The following is a 26,922-nucleotide window of genomic DNA, read 5'->3' as shown; positions in this document are numbered from 1 at the left end:
CTGGGACGCTACTCGAATCCCCGACGGGGCCTGGAAACTCCGAAACCCCCTGAGCCGTAAGTTTACTTACCTTATAGTACTTGTCCATATTGTATTTGTATCTTTAATATACATATATATGTCGGATGCACGTCAGGATTGTGGGTGGGGGTGTTCGGTGTATCTTCATTGGAATTAGCCATAGGTGCGGTGTAACAATGGTTGAGTTTATTGACACAAATTAGAGAGATTTGCAGCGTCGATAGATAATCGCAAGGTTTCGATATTCGCGGCACTATGACAATGGTCTCGGCTCCGGCAACGTTTCCGCGGTCAACGGATACTGGACTTTACCCTTCGTTTGCGTCTAAGTTACACTATATGTTAGAGCACGGGGCAATTATTTCGTATACGAAAAGACAGGTCGATTACTGATGAGATCGCGCTAGAGAGTGTCTCTCCGTCGCGGTGATGCTGTCGAAGAAAACTATGATGGGTGTGCCTAAGGGCACGAGATCATCGGATTCGCGGAGAGAAGTCTTCGCTCGAAGGGTGAGGGAAATTGACGTTGCTGTTAATTGGTCAATTTCCATGTTGGTGGTTAGAGAAAGATATTAGCTGTCCTTGGGGAAAGTTGCTAGCGAGAAGCGTCGTTCGTGGAAGGATAGATTTCTCTTATCTTCCCGTAGTTGGGGCACGTGCCATTTGTCTATTTGAGAGACTTTGTGTAATTGAAATTTAATATTCGTAGCGGGTCCTCGCCCAGCTAAACATATACTGTGAAGATGCGTTGGCATCTGGCAATCGTCTTACCCGAAGGACAAAGTCTGCGTGTGGCAAGCCACGGGACAGAAATCGTTGAAATGTTTACCGTCGTGCCCCGTCCCAAGTATTTCTTTTAAGGAGAGCTATAGAATTACTTCATGCCTTTGTTAGACAAAACGTTCATCCCTTGACCGCGACTACGTTCGGCGACCGGTTGTCACCTCGAGCCCGAGCTCACTATCATAAATTTCGAATAAGTACAGTCGGATCGAATTACAACAGTTTCTTAGTGCGGCTATGATGAAATCTGGGTTACAGCGCTAAAGGGGTCCTCCCACCGCTCCAAAGGGGAGGCTCCGGTGTTCTTTCATCTCCGACATATATATATATATGTCGGATTAGAGTCAGGATTATGGAGATGGGCGTTTAATGAATTTTCATTAGAATTAACCATTGTCGTGATACAACGGAGAGTTTATTAGCACGGGCTTATTAACAAGATTAAGCACTCGTAGCACTAGTGATAATGACCTTAGGTTCGAAACGAATCCGCGGTCACGGGATGGTAAACGTGTGTTCTCGCACAGCTCAAGTCTAACTCTTTGTTAACTAGATGTGAGGTATTCACTGGTTGTAAGGTGGCACTGTCATTCGTCGATGAGATCGTAGGAAAGAATGACTCTCCGTCTCGACGATGTCGTCGAGGAAAACTATAATGGGTGGGTCTAAGGACATGAGATCCTCGGATTCGTCAAAGAAAGCTTTCGTTCCAAAGGTGAGGGAAATTAGCGCTGTTGCTAATTGGTCGATCTCCATATCGGCGTTTTGAAAGAGATGCTGGCCGCCCTTGAGGGGAGGTTGTTCACGGGGGGGCAACGCTCGTGGAGGATAGGGTTCTCCTATCTTCCCGTAGTTGCAACAAAGTCTATTTGACGGACTTCGCTTGACTAAATCTTAAGATCTATAGCGGGTCCTCACGTTAGCTAAACATACGCCACAAAGACATGCCGACACCCGGCGATCATCTTACCCGGAGGACAAAATCTGCGTGTGGCGGGCCGCGGGATAGAAACTATTGAAGTATTTACTGCCACGTATCGCTACGACTATTTCTTTTAAGGAGAGGTATAGAGTTACTCTGTGCCTTTGTTAGATAAAACGTTCATCCCTTTGACCGCGGCTACGTTCGGCGACTGATTGTCGCCTCGAGCCCAAGCTCATGATCATAAATCTCGAACAATCGGAGCGGCATTTGTTTAATCTAAGTTACAGAGTTGCGGTATTCCCGCGAATCCAACGAGGAGCTCCGGCGTTCTTTCATCTCCGACATATATATGTATGTATGTTTGAAATGGATGACCTTCGACGTAGCCGGTCGTCGTATAATCCCACTGTATCCTTCCGCGTGTATGCGATTCGTGTCCTAAATAAACTTGCCGATGTCGTCGTAAAATCGCCAGTCGTATGACTGATGACCGGATATTTCTAAAATTCGCAATGTCACTATCACTGTTCGACGCGGGGAGTTTTGATTGGCCCTCCACGGGGGCGCTCTCCACCACTCCTTGGTTACCCAGATAGCCCGCACGGTGGAGCTTCGGTCGCGCGACCCAAGATGGCCTCCGCTCTGCCCCTAACCTCACTTTTCACACACAGCACTTTCAATCGTTTCTCTCGCTTTTATACCAGCGAGCTCACCTATCTCTTGTGTTCCCACTCATTCCGGAGCACTAGAAACTTCACTTGCGTGCACTTTCCGCCCGAATTCTTTAATATACCCAGATATTTCGGTTATGCCTACGGAGCGACGTGCACGTGTCCGTTCTGCTTGCCGCCATCATTTGATCCCCCCCCACAGCCGACTCTAACTACTCACTATGGAAAGCCTCCAGGAAACTCACGCGCCCCCCACAAATAATACCTCCAATCCGCCGTCCGCAGGGTGGATGGGCGCGTAGCCCTATAGAAAAAGCCAACCTATTTGCCAAACACTTGACTGAAGTATTCCAAACCCATTCCTCCATAGCTGCAGCGGACGTCACCGAATACCTGCACACTCCCTTCCAAATGTCCCCTCCTATTGAACCCTTCACTTCTGCAGAGATCATAGAAGCAATCAGTCGCCTAAACCCCAAGAAAGCAGCAGGTCACGACCTAATAGGAAATAAAGCAATCAATGAACTTCCCATAAAAGGGATTGCACTCATCCTCCTAATCACCCTCATCCCCAAACCCGGTAAACCAATATATGAAACCAGCTCCTATCGCCCAATCAGTCTTTTACCTACCCTGTCTAAACTATTCGACAGAATGCTCACGAATCGTCTCCTTCCACTCCTAGAAGAATTGAAAATACTCCCAGATCACCAATTCGGCTTCCAAAAACAACACTCAACAGTAGAGCAAATCCACCGCATAACCCACATGATCAGCCAAACCCTTGAAAAGAAAAAATACTGCTCAGCGGTATTCCTAGACATCCAACAGGCATTCGATAAAGTATGGCATGAAGGGCTACTCTACAAGCTTAAAAAAATCCTACCCCACCAATACTACTCCATCCTAAAATCCTACCTAACCAACAGACAATTCATAGTTAAATGTCTAGATGCCACTTCCGCAACATTCCCAATAGAATCCGGCATACCGCATGGTAGTGTCCTCGGACCCCTACTATTCTCCATCTACACTGCCGACATACCCATATCAAACGAGGTAACAATAGCAACATTTGCCGACGACACAGCACTATTAGCTACCCACGCAGACCCGGCAATTGCCTCATCCACTCTCCAGCGAAGTCTCGACGCCATGGAAAAGTGGTTCCAAAAATGGGGTTTTAAAATAAACGAAAAAAAATCCTCCCATATAACCTTCACGCTCCGAAAACAAACCTGCCCCCAAGTCACCATTAACAACACAATAATCCCAAGCAAGGACTCCGTAAGATACCTGGGCATGACCCTGGACAGGAGGCTAACTTGGAAAAAACATATATCGGAAAAAACAAAGCAACTAAAGGAAAAACTAAGAAAATTCTCTTGGCTCACGGGCCGACGCTCCAAACTAAACATACAGAACAAAATAACCCTCTACAAGGCCGTAATAAAACCTGTCTGGACCTACGGAATCCAACTATGGGAAACAGCAAGTAACTCCAACATTGAAATGCTCCCACTCTTCCAATCGAAAACGCTAAGATCCCTATTAAATGCACCCTGGTATGTTACCAACGAAACAATCCACCGTGACCTCAAGATACCTACAGTCAAAGATGAAATACACAAGTCCAGAAGCAGATATAATACAAGAGTCAACAACCACCCCAACCCACTAGTCACCCAACTACTGGACACGACGGACCAGATCCGCAGACTAAAAAGAAAATACCCTCTAGATTAAATCCTTAGTTCTACTAGAATCAACAATATAAAGCTATTATAATCCATGTCATTGTACCACGCCAAATTAAGTTACTGAAAATTCTCAACGAGAATTGATTGTAAATATTCTAATAAATAAAAAAAAAAAAAAGAAAAAAAAACCTGCATTGATTGATTGTTGAGGCGATTACTAGCGGAAGGCAAGCGACTACTTGACCAATTGGCTTGCCGTTCTTCTCGTGAGTAGCGTTCTAAGTCGGCTGCTTTCTTTTCAGCTTCTTCAAGATTCACGGGTTCAATGATTAATAATGTTCGGCCTATGTCGCGCCTGTCCCTTTAGGTACACACGGACAATCTTCTTTGTAGTTTCTTCGATCATTTGCTTGCGTAGAAGTGGTTGTGGCTACTCGTTGGTTACTGCGTACAGTAAACGGTTGAGTATTCTTCTGAACCGAATATTAAAACTCTGCACTGATTCTTCCCGTCCCTGTCTCAACTCTTTTAATTGTTCCCGATATTCTTCCGAAGTCACTTGACCTGCCACATTGTTCCTCAGTGCGTTGTACAGATCACTGTAGCACTCAATGGGGATGTTGCGGATACTTTGAGCTGCTTTTCCTACGATTTTTTCTGCCTTTATTGCTTTTAGCAATAAATCTTGCTCCATGCAACGGTCTTTCATACTGCTTACTTCTTTGATGAATTCTTCCACACCTACGTCATCGTCTCCGTTGAGACATTGGAATACAACGTATTGCATCCTTAACTCGTAGAGTGGAAAGAGTGGGTGGAAAATAGCCTCTTTCTTCAACCTCGGGTTGTTCGGTGTCGATGTGCGCAGGTGGGATGCTTGGAATCGTTAACCCGGTCGGTTCGCGTGCCCTAACCGTACTCCCGGTGCGATTAATCGCCGTCGATTCACTTTCGTTGCCTTCAGTAATGATGGAACCAGAATCATCGGTCGCAAGGGATCCGAACCCAGTCCGTAGCTCTGCGACGGTTCTCCTAATATTTCCGATTTCTGCTACCCAGCATCTATTTGTTTCGTCACTTTGCATAGACAAACGTAACATATCCTCTTGTAAACGGGCAATACTCTCTTGCTGTTTTTGAATGCTATCCAATATTGTTCGCAACGTTGGATCCGTTGAGGTAGAAGTTTGAGATTCGTTTGTCTTAGACATCTTCCTGCTTTCGGGCGAAGATGAGTCTTGGCTACTGAAGCTAGATTTTCTTTCACGGTAACGTACGAAGGAATCCAGTTTACCTTCCTTTGTCACTTCACTCGGTTCGTGATAGTTACTTCGTTGTTGCGGATGACCGTAGTCCCAAATAATTCTATCTTCCGTAGATGATGAATGTCTTTTGGTTTCCGAACAAACACTTTTCACTATCCTGGCAGTAATCGCCAAAAATGTCACGTAAAATAAAAAGCAGGAGGCTCGAACGAAAAGAAAAAATTAAGATAACAAAAAAACAAGAGAATTTATTTCTGAATTTACACTGACTGCGATTTTGTTCTGAGCTCCAGCCGTGACTTTCCAAGACTGAAGCTCTTACAATTTGACTTTCGGTAACATCTGTTTCTTCTTTGTTTGTCATCCCTCAATATCCCCACTACCCTGTAGGCGTACGTGACCGTTGTCACACTTCTAGGACATTCGGTGGAAGGACCGTTAGGATACAGGTGACTCATTAGGCACTTCGGCGATATACATTGTCGCCAAGGCCGCCACATCTCTATCTCCATCATCGGTCTATCGGATTTGAAGTATGCCGGTCGTGACAAGAGCAACGTTCAAGATGAAATCCTCGGCCCTTGTTAAATCGTGTCGGTCGGGGTCGAACAATGCGTTCGCCAGCATCCTCTTTTCTCGGTGATTGCACATAAAGCTGCCATTATTAGAACTTCAGCGGGCGGTAAGCGCTGGTGCTTTTTCCAGTCTCGCGTTCGCGTTTACTCTTACGCACAATTCGCCGCTGCACTCGCGTGCGTTTCCAGCCACGTTCATCCGTCCATGTGGCTGCCAGTCGTAACGCGAAGCTCGTTCGTCGCGTTTACTCCACTTTTTTCATCGAAAAATTTTATCCGGAATATCACGTTCGACTCGACGACCGATTAATTATCGTATTTTACTTTCACCGATGGTGCATCATTTTCATGGGAAACGTTTAAATTTCCACGTGGTGCCACGTGGTGGAAAAATTGGCCACCGGTTGCTGCACGACGCTCCTTCGTCGCGTTTATTCCACCTCTTCGGCGAAACGTTCCATCCGGAACGTCGCAATCGACACGAGATCGAAATTAATTATATTCTACTTTCTCCGATGGTGGATCGTTGTTGCGCGAAAGAAAATTAAATTCCTACGGCACGTGGTGAATAAATTGGCCACCAGTTGCTGCACGACGCTCCTTCGTCGCGTCTACTCCACTTTTTCGTCGAAACCTTCTGTCCGGGGGTATCGCGATCGACCCGAGATCCGATCGATCGTCTTATCCTTCCGTCCTTTTCGCGAAAGTCGTTCGAATTTCTGTGACGCGCGCGTGGAAAATACTGGCGCGAATCTTCGAGTTAGTGAGAATCTTTGGCTCGAATTTGATGATTCGTTCGCGTGGGAATCGCACGGCGAGGCGTGCGATTGTCGCGATCGCTCTTATCGCTCGCTCCACTTACGTTCCGCTTCGTTCTACCGACTACTAGTTTGCTGCATTCCCGGTTACTTTACTGGTGGTGAATCGTTAATCGACGCGAGTTACCGCCTGCTTGCAGGAGTACGAGATCGTTTACCCTCGAGTGATCCCGAATGAGAGCGCGCGGAACAGAAGATCGACCCACGAAGACCGAGAAACTTGGCGCGAGTATCTCCACCAAGAGCCGGTGTTCCTCGAGATCAGCAACTGGACCTTAAGGACCATGGCCAACGATCGATTGATACTGTCGTCGAATTTCACCGTGAATTGGGTGCGCCAGGGTAAAACCAAGTCCGAGCGACGTAACGCCAAGGCGAACTGCGATCTTCGACAAGGCAGCTTGGAAGGAGACGCGAGTTCCTTCGTCGTCGTGACGATATGCCAAGAAGAAGTGTACGCCTTGATGTTGATCGGGCAGAGATCGTTCTTCGTTCAGCCGCTGACGAATGGCCAGCATGTGATGTTTCAGCCGAAAAACGAAAAGTGGTGGTCGATCAGGAATAATTCGAGCTTCGTGTCTGTGAATCCGGAAAATCCTGCAGGTGAGAAGGATCGTTATCGCGATGGCTTTTCATCTTTCGTTAGACGGTTGGATGTAGGTGATTGGTTGATCGATTTACCGACTTCCTTGCCAATTATGTTATAAGCTTCTTACTTTGCGATCCGCCGTTAATTGCTCCTTCTATTCTAAAATTGACTCTGATCGTGATACTGTAAGAACTGATAGCGTCGATATGATAATACCATACATAGAGTATGAGAGTAATCGTAGTACAAACGAATATATATATATATTCGGTTTAATAAATTTAATTTAATAAATTTAAACCGTCAAACAGGGAGGGCTTAATCTGCAGGCAAAAAGAAGAAAAAGAAATAATCATTTACAAAGCGAACGACCATTAGCTAATTCCAATTTGAAAATTTAGCTAAAGTCAAAGTCATTTTGAACAAATGTTTCCTGTACGCGTTACCGTTTGGCATGGACGAACGTCTCGGACGTTGATGTCCGTACATTTATATATATATGTAGTATCTTAATGGGTCTTAGAGGAAAGGACAAGTAATGATGTTTTGATTTAATTAATAATATTCGAAGCAAGGAAATAATTACAATGCTGTCGTACGTCTTATTTTCAGACGCGGCTTTCGACTTCCCGATTCACACTCTTCGGCTTCTACACTCCCACGCTCTCGCTTCTCAATTCACACTCTGCACACCTTTTGCATCCGTCCTCTCCGGCTTCTCAACTAATACTGACTTTAACGTTTCTTTGCCTTTTCCCGCCGTTCGAGACACGTGTTCCGAAACGCCCGTGGCCAGGGTCACGCGGGCACTTTCCACGAAACTATCCACTTAAAAAGGATCGACGACACCTTGATGTACCCGACGATGCCGCGGTTCTCGCGACATTGTTTACGATTCGGCAGATATCTTAGGCCTTTTGTCCACGATACTACATATATATGCATTTCTGATAATCATTTTCAACTCGCACAGGGAAGAAACATCACTGAGGCTACCGCGAATTAAATTCGCGTATCAAGTAACAGGATAGATACGATTCATACGAAGCCTTGCGTCGTTATTCGAGGTAGGAAAAGCTTTAGCAGTGATATCGAGAAAAGCGAAACTACGAAATCATCGCTGTCGTCGAGACAGAAATTGCTGCGAATATCGCGGAAAGCAGAGCGACGGTAAAGAGTATTACAGGAAAAAATATTAGCCTTGGCAAACATATTTCAAAGCCGTTGAATATGGCGAGATTGTCCGCTTTGTAAATATTTACCGAAAAACATGTCGTACGAAGCTGGGCAATAAACGCGTTTTTCCACAGTTACAAACAAGTATCGTACGTATGAAACAAGTAACGACGAATTTTCCATTCCACGGCACGCGACAATTGACCGTATTATCAGCGTTTCGTCAGAGTTTCAAGAACTGCGTTTTCTTTTCTGTATTTATGGTTTCGCAACTGTAAAACGGAAGGTTTATTCTGGAGATGCGAGTTCGCGTGAACAACTAGCGCAACGAGTAAAAACACGCGGTTTTTGCAACTCGATCGAATTGTTAGCAACTGTGTGTACGAGATCGTATTACTCCCATCGTTGATCGATGTCAGACTTCTATCCGAGCACACGGGCAACGTTCTCCAACGACCAATCAAACATACCAGATAATAATTTTTCATTGTATCATTATTGTAGCTATTAACGACACGGGCTTGTTGTCGCATGATAAAAAGCATGCAACTGCGCTGACACGATAATACAGCGTACTTTTGCACGCTGCGATGGAAAACGCGTCGTTACCTGTTTCGTACGAACGATACTCGTTTGTAATTCTGTAAAGAAACGTCCGTTGACGAACATTATATAAAGTTCTTCCTTCTTCTTCTTCTTCTTCTTGTCTGTAAATCAACTCCTTACAATTTGACGGTTTAAATTTGGCACACCCCGTATATACAGGATGCAACGGAACAACGTCTGAAAGCGAGAACAACGCGAATCCTTGTGGAAAAATGAAGAAAAAGTATAGGATAAAACGTTCTCATTTTCGACTTGGAGAATCGAGTCTGAAAATTTATCAAGTATACTCGAACTGTATCTGAATATCGGTTCGAATAATAAATTTATTTAATTATATAATTAATTTATTACAAAGGAAATACAATCTGGATGTGAATGTCAAATGGAAATAAATTTTGCTAAGTTGAAAATCGATCGTATCGTAATCACCACGACTCGTTGTTTACAGATTAAAAATCTGTTTTACGAATACGAGGAGCTATATATCTACTATTATTAATCAATTTTTATGAAAAATTTCGTACGATGCGCGGATAAATTCTAATTTGATAAATTGTTGGAAACGTGGAAAATTGAATGCAATAAAATTACGTGGCACGGTTTACACGGTTGCAACTTTATGACCCACTTAGGTCAAGTAGCAATGAAATTTATTGCATATATCGGAAATTCAAGGCACGTAATTGGCAGTTTATAAACAAATTATTTGTTCTCTTAATTAAATTGCCCGCGTCGAAAGCTGTGAAACGTTTTTGTATCGAAATCGAAGAATCCAACATCGCGATCCTATGAATCGAAGAATGCGACGTAAATGTTCGAAGTATGGTTGAGAAACGATAGAAAATTCCAAGTGTTACGCTGTATTTCTCGTTCGATTTAAATCGAAATTTTAATGAGGAACAGCGCCGATTGATATTTAAAAGTGAAACGGTTAAGAGCAACGATACAGGTTTTGTTAAAAGCAATTGGTCTATTTACCTCGTTGTTTAAACGGGTTTGCTTGACGTTACTTTGATCAATTTCCATTGACACTTTTATAGATAGCATTCTTTTTTACGGATGGAAAGCCGTCTGATGGAAATTTGTCTGAAATGTCCGTCGTAAAATTGCATTTTCGCGGGCAACAGAAAACAATGGAATTTTGTACAAAAGCGTAATACTTTAATTAGCGCAAAATTCCATTTTCCCCGCTGGGAAATTGAATTTTCTATTAAAGCGTGATACGTTTAATCAGCGGTGTCGTAAATTCAACAAACTAACAACTGGAATATTGACTTGTCACAATTTTGTGACACCGTATATGTCGTCGATACGTTCCAGTCTGGTCGTATTTACAATTTCAGAAATTTTGCAACTATTTGTTCATTTTATCCGTAACGAGAATAGCGAAGATAAGACAGGCAAACGTGGTAAAACGTTGATAATTCGGTTACAGGGAAATCGAATAAATTTGAAGTTGAAGAAAGTAAGAGAAAGTCGAAACGAAGCAAACGCGATTCCTTAAGCCACGATGTTCAGGGATTTTATAATCTTTCCGGTGACGTCTTCGACGTGGAATACCCAGAAGCTGAGAAATTGATTCTGTACGATGAAAAAGACGATGTCTCCACAGAATACAACGATACAATAGTGGAAGAATTATCGATCGACATAAATACTGTTGAGAAATGCTCAGTTGGTATGACCGCTAGTTACTAAAAGGTTACTAGGGTTATGTTGGTACGACTCCTAACTACGCTCTTTTGTCATAGGAGTCAACCACGCCTCAATTGCTAAGACGCATTGGGAGAGTTTAGACGTTTGCTGTGTGATTTGGTGTTTTGTATAAGAGAGAAAATAAAAGGTGTGATAACCAATCCGAGTGGATCCGAGATTGATTATCAACCCCAACCTATATAAAATAACAAATCCCGAGGAAATTGGTTACTCCTCTGGTCCTAAATGGCAAAGGAACAGATTATCAAGTAAGTCAAATATTTTTCCAAATGCCATTCTTGTACAATCGTTGCTTTTCTACTTACCACGTACAATATAGCGGTTAATAAATTAACGAATCATCGAATATTACTGAAAGAAAGAAATTGTACTGATATTCCAATCTATCGTGTACAAAAGTAATAATAACAGCATGTAATATAAGAATAGCTTATCTTCAGCCTTAAAAGGAACTCGGTTTACAATTATTCTCCCTATTGCGTTCCACTCTCGCTTGATCTTCTACACGTTCATCTATATTTCGCTGTTTTTAATTTATTTTATTATTCCCTGTCTATTACACATATGTATATTGTCCATTGCACGAATCTTTATCTATCTTGCCTAATTTAATGTAAAAAAATAGAAAAATAGACAAATTTGCTGGAGGAATACGTTTACCAAAATTTGTCAAGAATTTTAAAGAAATTTGCAGGATGAAATTCACGGTGATACCGAATTGATATTTTTGAAATTATACTTTTGAAATAATTATTTATATCATAATAATTATTCCACGAATACTTGCTCGTAGATATTAATTTATGCTTTTAATAATCATGCGTTTAAGCTATCAAGTCGAGTCGAGTAGACTTTCTAATTTCGTGGAAGATAAGTCGATTTCTAAGATAAGTCATTTCTAGAGAAAAGACCAACTGCTAAGGATTCGCCGCCACGATGGTTAGAGCTTGGAATAGCTGCTGATTACTCCGTGGTAGATTTTCATGGAATTCGAGTACAGCAATATACCTTGGCTCCTTTAAACATCGTAAGTAATACGAAACGAAATTCTGTTATTATTCTTAGATATAGAATACCTCCTCCTACACATGTACGCAAGCAACCGGGAAACATAGGGCAGAGTTATGCGTATCTCTGTATTTTCAAGGTACGCTACTTGCTTTCAAACATCTCGATCGTATACTCGGATGGAAGCTCTGTATTTTCTGTTTACACTGTTCAAAGCTTACACGTATCTTTTAAAAAGTTCAGCGAATAATTTATCCGTAATGGAATTTTGTAATCGATTAATTTCAGCCATTCGGTAATTGGTTTTCCAATGCTGTTGAGATTAATAACGTACATTTCCTAAGATAAATGTAACGAATAAAATTAATTTTTTAGGAAAATTATATAAGATACGATGTATTTACGAGAGTTTTGAATAATAATTTATTTGTAAGGCTGTAATACTGTTTTAACGCCTGTTACATTTTCGTACGTATTTTAATCCTAGGTCAGTGCAATTTACATGGACCCGTCGCTCGAATCCAACATGATTCTAGTGATCGTACGAATGATTTTATACGCGGAAAAACGAGACGTTATGGTAAGCGATTTCCATTAAATTAAATCATTTAACTAAAGTAGTAACTATCTGAGATACGCATATGCGAGTGCCAATTATTTTATTTTCTACTTATCTGTACAGTGTATGGTATATAAATTATATAGGTCAAAATATCTGCGCATGACGTTTTAGATCGATAAAATGCAACGAGTTCCATTTTGTTAAATTGGACAACCGTGAACGATCCCTTGGAAACAAATTTCCAAACAAACAATTTTCACGGATCATTGACAAACCTCGCATTTATCGTGTATCCGAAATATCTGTATAATCGACTATTAAACCTTTTTCATCTCTTAAGAATCTTAATTTAATGTTATAGACCTATGATAATATCATTGATATACGACACTTGCGATTCCTTTTACTTTTCTTTTTCTGCTATTCTTCTCTGCTGTTGAATCAACATTTCAACATTTTTCAGGAAGATTAAAATACTAATAGCGTTACAAGTTACATTTGATTACAATCAACAACACGATTACTTGCACATATATTTATTATCATTGACGAATATTTATATATAGTATATAATGCATGATGTAATAATAAATATAATATATTCGTAATATTTGCTAGCTTTTATTAAGAAAATATTAAACGTTGTCGTAGGTCCGCCGTGGCGATGCCAGACGATCTCTCGAGAACGTGAACAAATGGAACAGAAAGATGCTGTCCTCGAAGGACGTAAATCACGATGTTGCTGTATGGTTGACGCGATTAGATATAGGAGGTCCTTCCGGTTACGCACCTGTGTCAGGAGTATGCTATCCCGCGAGATCGTGCGCGTTAAATCGAGACGAAGGCTTGACCAGCGCCTTTATCATCGCTCACGAAGTAGCACACATGTGAGTGTCCTACATGTTGGGATATCGTTGGCAAACTGAAATATTTATAACTGGCCTGGGTATTTACGCAGAGACCGTGTGCTATTTATTTTTGCAAATACGTACTTTTACGAGAATAATTTGAAAAATGAAATCTCCATAGGAGAACTTATTATCTTTACCGAATATCACAACGAGTACTGTACTTTGAATCTGCCATAGATTTTTGCGTATTATGTGCGTTCTTGCATTCCTCCTTTCACCTACGATGGCTCTCAAACAAGAAACGATATCGTAACGAGAAATACAACTTAGCTGAGCGTCCACTTTGGTTCCACTAGTGTTGTCCCATACGACTTTGTGTTTGTCCCATACGACTTCACCGCCTTCACTACCTTCGATTTATCCAACTTGAGACTTAAACTGGCCGTTACCAAATGTTCCGGCTTCTTCGACATCGGTTGGTGTCTCTTCGTGAACCAATTCGACGGTGCCATAAAGGTCGAAATAGCGGCTTTCGAGGATCCGCTAAGCTTACTTTTAGCTCCGTGCAATGTCGACACGTCGAAGCTGTTGGAACGGAAGCTCTTCGATCGACTTCCTTTCTGTTCGGTCGTTTTTCCGGGCCAGTTTGATTTGCTATCGTCCCGCGAACTCGGCGCTTCCTCGCCGCATCGGTTGATGTCCGTCGCGGAAGACGCTAACGAGCTTAGGATCGATATCAGATCCGTATTAGAGCAGACAATGCCCGCAGCACCGGAAACGGATGCACTCGCGGCTCTTGGCAGTTCCGAGACGCGCTTTCGGAGAGAAGACGTCGGCGAAACCGACGGAGTAGGCATTCCAGAGAATCGTTGTTTCGGCTGTTGAGTGTAACGTTGAGCGGAACTGTTACCCTCCAGCGGCTGTATTTCGTACACTTGCTCCGTCGACGTCCTGTACATCCTTAAGCGCACCTGGCAAACGGATTGCTTTTATTCGAAAGACAGTTTCTTTTTTATCATAATTCGTGCGTTATGATACATGTTTCGATGATTGAGCCGTTAAGCGTGACAAAGCGATGGAATTGTTTTGCACAGAAATTCTGGTTCTAAAATTATGTTAGGGATTCTAGGGCGTAATAACATCTTGGAACGCATAGTTATCGATGTGTCGATGAAAGTTAAGCGAGCTTTATCGAAGCACACGTTCGAGTCTTTGGGCGATTGCTAGGAATACGCGTAATGTTCTTTTCTGTGAGCTGAAAAGTTGAACGACTATAAAAGGCGTTTGTAGAGGATTTCAAAGCGGAAGAAGAGGCAGATTATTTAATACATAATATCTTGCTTTATAATATATCTAATATCCTAATAATTAGATGAACGTAATACAAATGTTTAGAATCAGAAATTATCTGTTTATATAGAGCTCTGTTTGATGCAAGATCTAAAATCAATCAAATCGGATTGTATGGATTGTGTATTTGTCTGTGTTAATCCTTTGACGTCCATACCAACGATGTATATAGCGAATGGCGGTTATCAGCCAAGATTATGAGCACGTACGCAAATAGACTAGAATATTTTGCAAGAATGAAATGTCTTGGTATGGTACGCTTGAATCTATCTATCCAAGTCAAAATAAGTATAAAAATCGCGTGGCAATCAACATATTTAAAAAAAAAAAAAAGAAAAGGAGAAACAGATGCTTCTGATTGTTTAGTGCATTTTCATAAAATCTTCTAAATGTTTAATTCTCATAGAATAAAAGGGAGAGCATACGTTTGAATCTCAGCAGATTTTATTAATTCTTTGAAACCGTAGCCGTATGATAACTGATAGCCGTATTAAGAAACTGCTGTCATTCGATCCGACTGTATTTATTTGAGATTTATGAAAGTGAGCTTGGGCTCGAGGCGACAATCAGTCGCCGAACGTAGCCGCGGTCAAAGGGATGAACGTTTTGTCTAACAAAGACATGAAGTAATTCTATAGCTCTTCTTAAAAGAAATACTTGGGACAGGGCACGACGGTAAACGTTTCAATGGTTTCTGCCCCGTGGCTCGCCACACGCAGACTTTGTCCTTCGGGTAAGATGATTGCCAGATGCCAACGCATCTTCACAGTATATGTTTAGCTGGGCGAGGACCTGCTACGAATATTAAGTTTCAATTATACAAAGTCTTTCAAATAGACAAATAGCCTGTGCCCCAACTACGGGAAAATAAGAGAAATCTATCCTTCCACGAACGACGCTTCCCGCTAGCAACTTTTCCCAAGGACAGCTAATATCTTTCTCTAACCACCAACATGGAAATTGACCAATTAACAGCAACGTCAATTTCCCTCACCCTTCGAACGAAGACTTTTCTCCGCGAATCCGGTGATCTCTTGGCACTCTCATGATCGTGCCCTTAGGCACACCCATCATAGATTTCTTCAGCGACAGCGTCACCGCGACGGAGAGCCACTCTCTCTAGTGCGATCTCATCGGCAATCGACCTGTCTTTCGTATACGTAATAATTGCCCCTTGCTCTAACATACAGTGTAACTTAGACGTTAACGAAGGGTAAAGTTCGTCATCCCGTTGACCGCGGATTCGTTATTGAGCCTAGGATCATTGTCATTTGCTTCTCGAGTATCTAATTATCGCGATTATTTGTCCAATTCCATCATAGTCATATTTGCACTAGTAAATATCTCTATTGCATGACGATCACGTCTAGCGCCAATAGGGATTCGTTTCACGCCCTTAAATCTAACTCTAATCTTAACGCCAACCCGACATATATATATGTCGGAGATGGAAAAGCACCGGAACCTCTCCTTGGATTCTCGGGAATACCGTAATATCGTAATTTAGATTAAACAAATGTCGCTCCGATTGTTCGAGGTTTATGATAGTGAGCTTGGGCTCGAGGCGACAACCAGTCGCCGAACGTAGCCGCGGTCAAGGGATGAACGTTTTATCTAACAAAGGCACAGAGTAACTCTACACCTCTCCTTTAAAGAAATAGCCGTAGCGACACGTGGCAGTAAATATTTCAAAGGTTTCTGTTCCGTGGCTCGCCACACGCAGATCCTATCCTTCGGGTAAGATGATCTCCAGATGTCAATATACCTCCGCAGTATGTTTAGCTAACTTGAGGACCCGCAATAAATCTTAAGATTTAGTCAAGCAAAGTTCTTCATTTAGACGAACAGTCCTTGTTGCAACTACGGGACGATAGGAGAAGCCTATCTTCCACGAACGATGCCCCCGTCAACAACCTCCCCTCAAGGGCGGCCAGCAGCATCTCTTTCAAAACGCCGATATGGAGATCGACCAATTAGCAACAGCGCTAATTTCCCTCACCTTTGGAACGAAAGCTTTCTTTGACGAATCCGAGGATCTCATGTCCTTAGACCCACCCATTATAGTTTTCCTCGACTGCATCGTCGAGACGGAGAGTTACTCTCCGGTACGATCTCGACGACGATTCAAGTAACTCTCGGATACGTAGTGATTGCCCCACGCATTAACATTGAGTACAACTTAGACGCTAAAGAAGAGTAGAGTTCGTCATCCCGTTGACCGTGGATTCGTTATTGAGCCTAGGATCATTGTCATTAGCTTCTCGAGTATCAATTTATCGCGATTACTTGTCCAATTCCAACATGGTCATGTTTGCACTAGTAAATATCTCCTCTATTGCATAGTGATCACGTCTAGTGTCAATAGGATTCGTTTACGCCCTTAACCCTAACTCTAATCGTAACGCCAACCCGACATATATATACATACATATATATATTTTATACATACATACATATATCAATTTTTATACACACAATTATACATATTCATTTTCATTTAATATTTTCATTTAATAATTTAATAAACCTTCGTCCCGCAAAGCAAATAAATTCACGCATAACATTTCTCTTCAGCGGCATTGTTCTAGGATTGTATTTGTTGAAAGAAGGATAGCATTAAGCGCTGGAATAAAGAATGACGAATCGTTATTCTTTAACCATCGTACTTAGACACATATTTATTGAGCTACTTGTATTTTAATCGAAGTCTAATATCCTCCATCTGTAGGCGTAAATATTACTGCCGTTGTTAATGTCATTTTAAGTTTTACTACTGGAAAGGACATTTAAGTTTGAAAGCAGGCAAGTCTACTGTTCTTAAAGCTGACATTTAGACATCTAAGATTTTTTGTGTCTTTATTGACAAAAATATATTTGACTTTGCATATGTAAAATAAAGGATTTGCGTTATCTAAAATAAATAGATCATCTTTCTTTAGAAAATTCAATGTGGTGAAATTAGAATATGAGATAAAAGAAATACTATGCATACTTATTGTTCTTCATAAAAATTAAAGGAATACTCATAATCCTAAAATATCCTTTCTATGTTGTACTAGATATATATACAATTAAAATGTGTAATAATGTGAATGATAAACTAGTTCGAATAATTATTTTGCTTAAACGTAAGTTAATTGAAATCAGATGAATGTTATACACGCATTATACCGTGCATTATGAACTATTGATTGATTGATGCTCATATTTAATTATTAACGAGAAAATTAGAAAAATCAAATTGAATTTAATCTGTCCTTCTTATATTTATTAAGATGAGTTCTGGGGCTTGAAACACTCGAGATTAGAAATTTTGATTAATGTTTCACATTATGACTGGACGCTTGTTGTAATATCTTTTGTACGAGATACACTATACATACACAAGATCAAAATGGAATTTCGAAACGGTCGTATCGTTCAACAAAAATCTCTTTTATCTTTGATCCTCTTCATAAAAATGCAATTCTCCTTTACAGAACATCATATAACATTTATTGTACGATATATTGTTCAATTATATTTCGAAATTTTCAGCTTCGAATCTCTGTTTAATTATACTGTAGAATTGAATATCATGCGTTATTTAAATATAGAGATAGACTAAACTTTTGTTCACATTTATTAAAGCTGTATCAACTGAGATGCTTAAATTTGCGAAATTTCATGGACTTTTATATTTAATTTTTCATCATGAATCCCGCTTTGCGATACAATACATATTAGATTTATAATATCTTAAATTTACAGTACCAATGCTGATTTTATCTGAAACTATTTGTTTGCAAATGATATCTTTCTTCGTTGGAATTACCCTTCACTTATAAATTAATAATTATTAACATTGAACAGTATTGTTAAACTTCAATAAAAATAGGATCGATAACTAAATGTTAGTTAAAGAAACTTCCTATTACAGGTATAACAAATCATATTGAATTTTGTTTAGAAAACAATAATAAAAATGGGTGTCTTTTTGTGAAAATAATTTACAGCATATCACTCGACTTATTCATATAAGAGATATTAGTTTGTTTAAATACCCTGTTGCACCCTTTTATTCATTTTCAACCCAATTTTTTCACAACATTAAAAAATATTTTAAGCCTGAAGAAAAACACGAAAAACTTCTTATTAGCATGATTTCATGCTAAACATCCTCTTAAGATATTATAAATCTTTCTTGTTTACTAAAACCAGAGCCTAACTGAAATATACGAGTATCGCAACAGGATTAATCGTAATACATGATTAAATACAAGCAATATGTAAGCTATATTTTTACTTTTTACTTCAGAAATAAATATTTCACCAGCATCGTCTTTGGCTTAAGGAAAATAAACTTGTGAAATTTAATTTAAAGCTTCGTAAAACATGGAAATGTTGCAGGATAACAAATCAGAAAAGATATATTAAATAAATCACAGTTCAGGTATCTATAACATGTGATTCTCTTAACAAATCTGTTTCATTCATCAAGCAACTGCAAAATTTCCGTAAAATCAGAAGCGGTTTCACAAATTATAGGCATTCGTAAACATGATAGATAAGAGTTAGTATCGCGGCGTTTTAGAGTATCTATGAGCGTAATATGGAAAGTAAAAAGATGTATAATAAAAATAGTTCACTTTCCAAGCTATCACTAACATTGTAACGAATTATTATACGTATAACGGCTCACGAAAGTACTCGGACGCTTACAGAAACTTTCCATGAATATTTTGTTGAAGCTTTTCATGAATTTCAAGATGCATTAGGCTGTCTCAAAAGTTTCTTTCGTTTTGTTCTATTACTACAAAATAGATCATACGTAAATCGATAAAATAATATAAAACAAAAAGTGTCGTGCATCTATTATTTCCTTATGAAACGAAAGAAACTTTTGAAACAAATGTAAATAGGAATTATAAGATGCTTATTGATTACCATCGGTATTTGGACAGTTAATTATGTATTGTATAAATAAGTCCCAATATTTTTAGTACGGGCATTTTTACCCCTAATCAATCATATGTTTAAAAATACTCTTTACATTGTACATTAGTTTTTTGCTATGTGTACGTCTGCAATAAGCATCTTCTAGCTTCCATATATATATTTCCAAATTAGTTTCAATTTTTACCGGTGTAATCATGATAGACACGTCTCGTTACATTGAAGTGAAGGGAAGAAAAACACTTTTCATTCAAATACGTAAACACATAATATTCATAAATTTATAAGAACAATTTTGTCCGTAGGTATTTGGTAGCGCAATTGAGAAGATGTTTTTTTTTTATTTATTAGAATATTTACAATCAATTCTCGTTGAGAATTTTCAGTAACTTAGTTTGGCGTGATACAATGACATGGATTATAATAGTTTTATATTGTTGGTTCTAGTAGAAACTAAGGATTTAATCTAGAGGGTATTTTCTTTTTAGTCTGCGGATCTGGTCTGTCGTGTCCGGTAGTTGGGTGACTAGTGGGTTGTGGTGGTTGTTGACTCTTGTGTTATATCTGCTTCTGGACTTGTGTATTTCATCTTTGACTGTAGGTATCTTGAGGTCACGGTGGATTGTTTCGTTGGTAACATACCAGGGTGCATTTAATAGGGATCTTAGCGTTTTCGATTGGAAGCGTTGGAGTATTTCAATGTTGGAGTTACTTGCTGTTTCCCATAGTTGGATTCCGTAGGTCCAGACAGGTTTTATTACGGCCTTGTAGAGGGTTATTTTGTTCTGTATGTTTAGTTTGGAGCGTCGGCCCGTGAGCCAAGAGAATTTTCTTAGTTTTTCCTTTAGTTGCTTTGTTTTTTCCGAGATATGTTTTTTCCAAGTTAGCCTCCTGTCCAGGGTCATGCCCAGGTATCTTACGGAGTCCTTGCTTGGGATTATTGTGTTGTTAATGGTGACTTGGGGGCAGGTTTGTTTTCGGATCGTGAAGGTTATATGGGAGGATTTTTTTTCGTTTATTTTAAAACCCCATTTTTGGAACCACTTTTCCATGGCGTCGAGACTTCGCTGGAGAGTGGATGAGGCAATTGCCGGGTCTGCGTGGGTAGCTAATAGTGCTGTGTCGTCGGCAAATGTTGCTATTGTTACCTCGTTTGATATAGGTAAGTCGGCAGTGTAGATGGAGAACAGTAGGGGTCCGAGGACATTACCTTGGGGTATGCCGGATTCTATTGGGAATGTTGGGGAAGAGGCGCCTAGGCATTTAACTATGAATTGTCTGTTGGTTAGGTAGGATTTTAAGATGGAGTAGTATGGATGGGGTAGGATCTTTTCGATCTTGTAGAGTAGCCCTTCATGCCATACTTTGTCCAATGCCTGTTGGATGTCTAAGAATACCGCTGAACAGAATTTTTTCTTTTCAAGGGTTTGGCTGATCATGTGGGTTATGCGGTGGATTTGCTCTACTGTTGAGTGTTGTTTTCGGAAGCCGAATTGGTGGTCAGGGAGTGGTTTCAATTCTTCTAGGAGTGGGAGGAGACGATTCGTGAGCATCCTCTCGAATAGTTTAGACAGGGTAGGTAAGAGACTGATTGGGCGATAAGAGGTGGTTTCATATATTGGTTTACCGGGTTTAGGGATGAGGGTGATTAGTGAGATTTTCCAAGCCTTGGGAAAGTGTTGAAGGCGGAGGATAGCGCTAAAGATTGATGCGACGAGTGCAATCCCTTTTATGGGAAGTTCCTTGATTGCTTTATTTCCTATTAGGTCGTGACCTGCTGCTTTCTTGGGGTTTTGGCGACTGATTGCTTCTTTAATCTCTGCAGAAGTGAAGGGCTCAATAGGAGGGGACATTTGGAAGGGAGTGTGCAGGTATTCGGTAACGTCTGCAGCAGCTACGGAGGAATGGGGTTTGAATACTTCAGACAAGTGTTTGGCGAATAGGTTGGCTTTTTCTATAGGGCTACGCGCCCATCCGCCTTGCAGGCGGCGGATTGGAGGTATTATTTGTGGGGGGCGCGTGAGTTTCCTGGAGGCTTTTCATAGTGAGTAGTTGGAGTCGGCTGTGGGGGACAAGCTGGCGAGATATTTGTGAAAACAGTCATTATTGTAGTTTTTTATGGTTTTGATAGTTTTCGAGTTGCCTTGTTTAGTTTGCGTTTGTCCTCCGGTGTTCTATGGGTCTGCCATACTCTTCTTAGTCTACGTTTTTCTGCTACTTTTTTTAATATGTACTGGGGATATTCGTGTTTGCTGATGGACGTTATTGCCGGTGTGCAGAAACGGATAGCGTTTATTATGCTCGTGTTTAGGTATTCCGTGGCTGCTTCGATTTCTTCATTGGTTTTTAGTGAGGTTGAGGCTGAAGTTGTGTGTGTGAAGATTTCTCTAAAGAGCTGCCAGTTGGTGTGTTGGTTATGAATGGAGCCATTAGGTGTATTCTCGATGATAGTTGAACTGATTGTTACTATCACGGGGGAATGATCAGAGAAGAGATCAGCCGAGGAATTGATTTGGACGTGTCTTGGCGAGATATTTTTAGTTATAAAGAAATCAAGGAGATCGGGTATTTTGTTTGTGTCGGTGGGCCAGTGTGTGGGTTCGTATGTGGTAAGGTAGTTGAGGTTGTTGGATATTATGCTGTTGAGGAGGTTTTTGCCTCTTACTGTAACCAGTCTGCTACCCCATTGGGTGTGTTTAGCGTTGTAGTCTCCTCCGGCTATGCATCTGTTGCCCAGGGTGTCCAGGAAGTGGTCGAAGTCTTCTTTGGCGATGGAGTGTCTGGGAGGGCAGTATACAGCTGAGGTGGTGATTGTACCATGACAGTCTTCTATTGCTACGTTTGTTGCTTGGAGGTAGTCTTTCTGGAATGGTGGAAGTTCGTGGTGCTTGATGATTGACTTGATTATGATTCCGGTGCCGCCGTGAGCCTTTCCGCTGGGGTGTTGGGTGTGGTAGAAGTTGTAGCCGTGTATTTTGAGGTAGTTTTTGTCGGTGAAATGGGTTTCGGATATGAGCATCACATCGATTTGCTGTTGTTTTAAGAATAGTTCTAGCTCAGATTTGTGCTGAGCTAGACCGTTGGCGTTCCACAGAGCTATTCGCATTGGTTTTATTTTGCTTGTGTGTTTATGAATTTGTCCATGAAGAGTGTGAGTAGTGACAGCAAGTTGTTAATTTGCTCAGTTTGCTTCTCGATAAGTTTTTCGAGTCTGGTAAAGTTGTCTGTGTTTTGTGGGGTGGGAATTCTATTTTCTGTGTGTACACTGTGTGTTTTCGAGTTGTTTACGTTTCCTTGCGTTGCCTGCGCATAGGATACTGTTGGAGTGGTGAGTTTTTGGGGTTTAGGTTCTTGTATGGTTATGTCCTTGGGTCTCAGTTTTGGATACTTTATATTATGTAGTGTTTTGTAGGCTGAGCATCCTTTGTAGTTCGCAGGATGCTCTCCTTGACAGTGGATACACTTGGCGGGGATTTCCGGGGATTTAGTGCATTGGTCAGTGGGGTGATTACCTGCACATTTTACGCACCGGAAGTTATGATTGCAGTATTTCTGCGTGTGGCCGTATCTTTGGCACCTTTTGCATTGTCTTATTTCTTTCTTTACAAGAGGTGGCTCGAACTTAACTATGGAGTTCATCAGCCGATTGATGTTGTAGATTTCTTTGTTGTTTGTTTTTTGTTTTAAGTCTATAAAAAATAAGGATAGTGTAAATTAAAAATAAGGATAGGAAAATAATAAACATGACTAATCTGAATAGTTTAATTGTCATCTTTATCCAAGACTCGCATAGTCAATCGAGCCATTCGGAAATCACATTGACCAATTCCAAAATTGAAAAGTAGAGAAAAGTAATTACAAGTATCGCAAGTGGTGAGACAATATGCGATAAAAGTGAAAAGATGAGCGTGGCGTTAAGCTCTAAGGAACTAGAGGTTTTGTGAGAATCAATCGTGTACTTGGACGATGAAATTGCGAAATTATGAGATTGTCCAAAGATGAAGTTGGTCAATTTGACTTTCGCCAGGCTCGATCGTCACTACGACAGTTCTCGCGTATCGAAACTATCTTGATGTTTGTGTCGACAGGTGAGACGAATGAGCGATCGTGGCGGAGAAGGATCAGGACCATCGCTGAGGGAAGCTACTTTCCTGTCCACCCTCTCTCAAACATCGGCTCCTCAGCTAGGTGGCTAAAGACATTCGGTCGTTACGATTGAAAGAGTGTCACCGACTTTGTTTGGCCGTAATCGTCGCGAATCAATCGCCGGTTTTCCTCTTGGAGGCGTGACCAGAATATTGCCGAGTCGTCGAGATCCAGAGTCTCTAGAATGTCCGCACCACCGAGCGGTAGAGGAAGTACGCACAATCTTCAGTTGGACATTATGGACGACATCGCAGACCTAAAAGCGAGGAAGGTAAGGATCTTTCGTTCATTTTAGCCGCTCTATCTCCGCTAGTTTGCAGACTAAGAAAAACCGAGTTTAAAGTTGACGAACTTCTATACGATCGTGCAAAGTTAAGATTTGAAAGAACCAAATATTCGTTGCTTTACAAATATACGTCCGTACAATCCGATTTGATTGATTTTAGATCTTGCATCAAATAGATCTCTATATAAACAGATAATTTCTGATTCTAAACATTTGTATCGCTTCTTCTTCCGCTTTGAAATCCTCTACAAACGCCTTTTATAGTCGTTCAACTTTTCAGCTCACAGAAAAGAACATTACGCGTATTCCTAGCAATCGCCCAAAGACTCGAACGTGTGCTTCGATAAAGCTCGCTTAACTTTCATCGACACATCGATAACTTTGCGTTCCAAAATGTTATTACGCCCTAGAATCCCTAACATAATTTTAGAACCAGAATTTCTGTGCAAAACAATTCCATCGCTTTGTCACGCTTAACGGCTCAATCATCGAAACATGTATCATAACGCACGAATTATGATAAAAAAGAAACTGTCTTTCGAATAAAAGCAATCCGTTTGCCAGGTGCGCTTAAGGATGTACAGGACGTCGACGGAGCAAGTGTACGAAATACAGCCGCTGGAGGGTAACAGTTCCGCTCAACGTTACACTCAACAGCCGAAACAACGATTCTCTGAAATGCCTACTCCGTCGGTTTCGCCGACGTCTTCTCTCCGAAAGCGCGTCTCGGAACTGCCAAGAGCCGCGAGTGCATCCGTTTCCGGTGCTGCGGGCATTGTCTGCTCTAATACGGATCTGATATCGATCCTAAGCTCGTTAGCGTCTTCCGCGACGGAAATCAACCGATGCGGCGAGGAAGCGGCGAGTTCCCGGGACGATAGCAAATCAAACTGGCCCGGAAAAACGACCGAACAGAAAGGAAGTCGATCGAAGAGCTTCCGTTCCAACAGCTTCGACGTGTCGACATTGCACGGAGCTAAAAGTAAGCTTGGCGGATCCTCGAAAGCCGCTATTTCGACCTTTATGGCACCGTCGAATTGGTTCACGAAGAGACACCAACCGATGTCGAAGAAGCCGGAAGATTTGGTAACGGCCAGTTTAAGTCTCAAGTTGGATAAATCGAAGGTAGTGAAGGCGGTGAAGTCGTATGGGACAAACACAAAGTCGTATGGGACAACACTAGTGGAACCAAAGTGGACGCTCAGGTAAGTTGTATTTCTCGTTACGATATCGTTTCTTGTTTAAGAGCCACCGTAGGTGAAACGAGGAATGAAAAAGAAAATCGTAAATCGTAAAATCTCTTCCAGAGAATGCACTTTATCGTAAAAATTAATAAAGTCAACAACAACGTGAAATTAAATAATTGTTGTTTAATATTCTGTATTATCGATATAGGTGAAACGTGGAGAAGATAATTTGCAATCATTGCGGACAATATCGCAGTGACATTATTATCAATCGGTAACATTAAAGATAAAATTCATATGGGATGAAAACAGAGCGTCAAAAGTGGTTATTTTTCGATCTTCTTGCGAAGGGAAAATTCCTGCAAAATGTTTAAGAACGGCTCTCAACAAGGAATAAAAAATGTTATTACAGTTCCATTTTCGTGTTCGTTTTTTTTTTTTCTACATGATCCATGTGAAATAATTCTTCAGATGCTCTGCTGGTAAATGAATCGACGTTTGTAATAGAGGAAATATGAAGTACAGCGAGATCGTTGTTGGCTATTGTTCTACACCGATATCGACAAAATAATTCTTCGACAACTCTATTGATAAATCAATTGTAGTTTGAAATCAAACGAATCTGAAGTACCATCAGTTTGTTGCTACGAGAACAATAGCCACCAACGATCTCGCAGTAATTCGGATTCGTTCGATTTTAAACTTCAATTGTTTTACCGACAGAATCTCTGAATAATTATTTTGCTGGTAAATTCTGTTGGTATATCGATTAGAGTTTGGAATCGAGCAAATACGACGTACAAGATGGCTATTGTTCTCACGTAGCAACAGTCTGATAGTATTTCAGATTCGCTTGATTTCAAACTTAGTTCTCTTGGTTTAATTACTGATTTATCAGCTGGATCAAAATTTAAAGAAAATGAAGATCAAGTGTAGCGCGTAAGTTTGACCTCTGCTTGATTTTTTCATCTCTACACTCATCTTATCTTCCTCGCTTTTAGGTCTGCGATGTCGTCCATAATGTCCAACTGAAGATTGTGCGTACTTCCTCTACCGCTCGGTGGTGCGGACATTCTAGACTCTGGGTCTCGACGATTCGGTAATATTCTCGTGACGCCTCCAAGAGGAAACCCGGCGATTGAATCGCGACGATTACGGCCAAACAAAGTCGGTGACACTGTTTCAATCGTAACGACCGAATGTCTTTAGCCACCTAGCTGAGGAGCCGATGTTTGAGAGAGGGTGGACAGGAAAGTAGCTTCCCTCGGCGATGGTCCTTGTATTTTCGAGCTATCGCGGGGAGACGCGGTCGTTAGAATACGCGTCAACGGGAGTCGTAAATTCTCGTTACGATTAGAATAATCGACACCACGAATAGTTCGATCCCCGTATTTCGGTTAGGATAATCGGGGTGGTTGATGCGGTATAACACTGGTAGTCACTGAGTTATAATAATGTATATTTCCAACACTTTATACAATCACACAAAGTAGTAACACCGTTGATTAAGATACAGATAACGAGAGAAGGGTTAGTCTTGGATGAGAGAAGGAGAGCTTTAGGCGCTCTAGGCCCTTGAGAGTTATAGGAACTGTCGGAGTTCTGGATAATGTGAGAGCCTTAGGAGACTCTAGGCCGTGTAGGCACGTTGAGAAATGATGAAGGAACTCTGAAAGATATAGGAACGGTGAGAGTTATAGGGATTATGGGAACTCTAGACACCGTGAGAGACGATCAAACTCTAAAGTTTTA

The 26,922-nt window shown here is 40.9% G+C and overlaps 1 long non-coding RNA gene and 1 pseudogene across 1 annotated transcript; both read left to right on the top strand.

Annotated features, from left to right (window-relative positions):
- The first annotated feature begins 5,949 nt into the window (after positions 1 to 5,949).
- Positions 5,950 to 26,573, top strand: LOC125385014 (annotated as a pseudogene).
- LOC125384898 lies at positions 11,891 to 12,406 on the top strand. Its single transcript, XR_007223748.1, has 2 exons — positions 11,891 to 12,148; positions 12,229 to 12,406. It is a non-coding gene; the product is annotated as an uncharacterized LOC125384898 (long non-coding RNA).
- Positions 26,574 to 26,922: the final 349 nt, after the last annotated feature.

The sequence above is a fragment of the Bombus terrestris genome, chromosome 4 (assembly GCF_910591885.1).
Source record: "Bombus terrestris chromosome 4, iyBomTerr1.2, whole genome shotgun sequence".
Taxonomy (NCBI): Eukaryota; Metazoa; Arthropoda; class Insecta; order Hymenoptera; family Apidae; genus Bombus; species Bombus terrestris.
The sequence above is the reverse complement of the archived record's forward strand: the minus strand, read 5'-3'. Positions and strand labels throughout refer to the sequence as shown.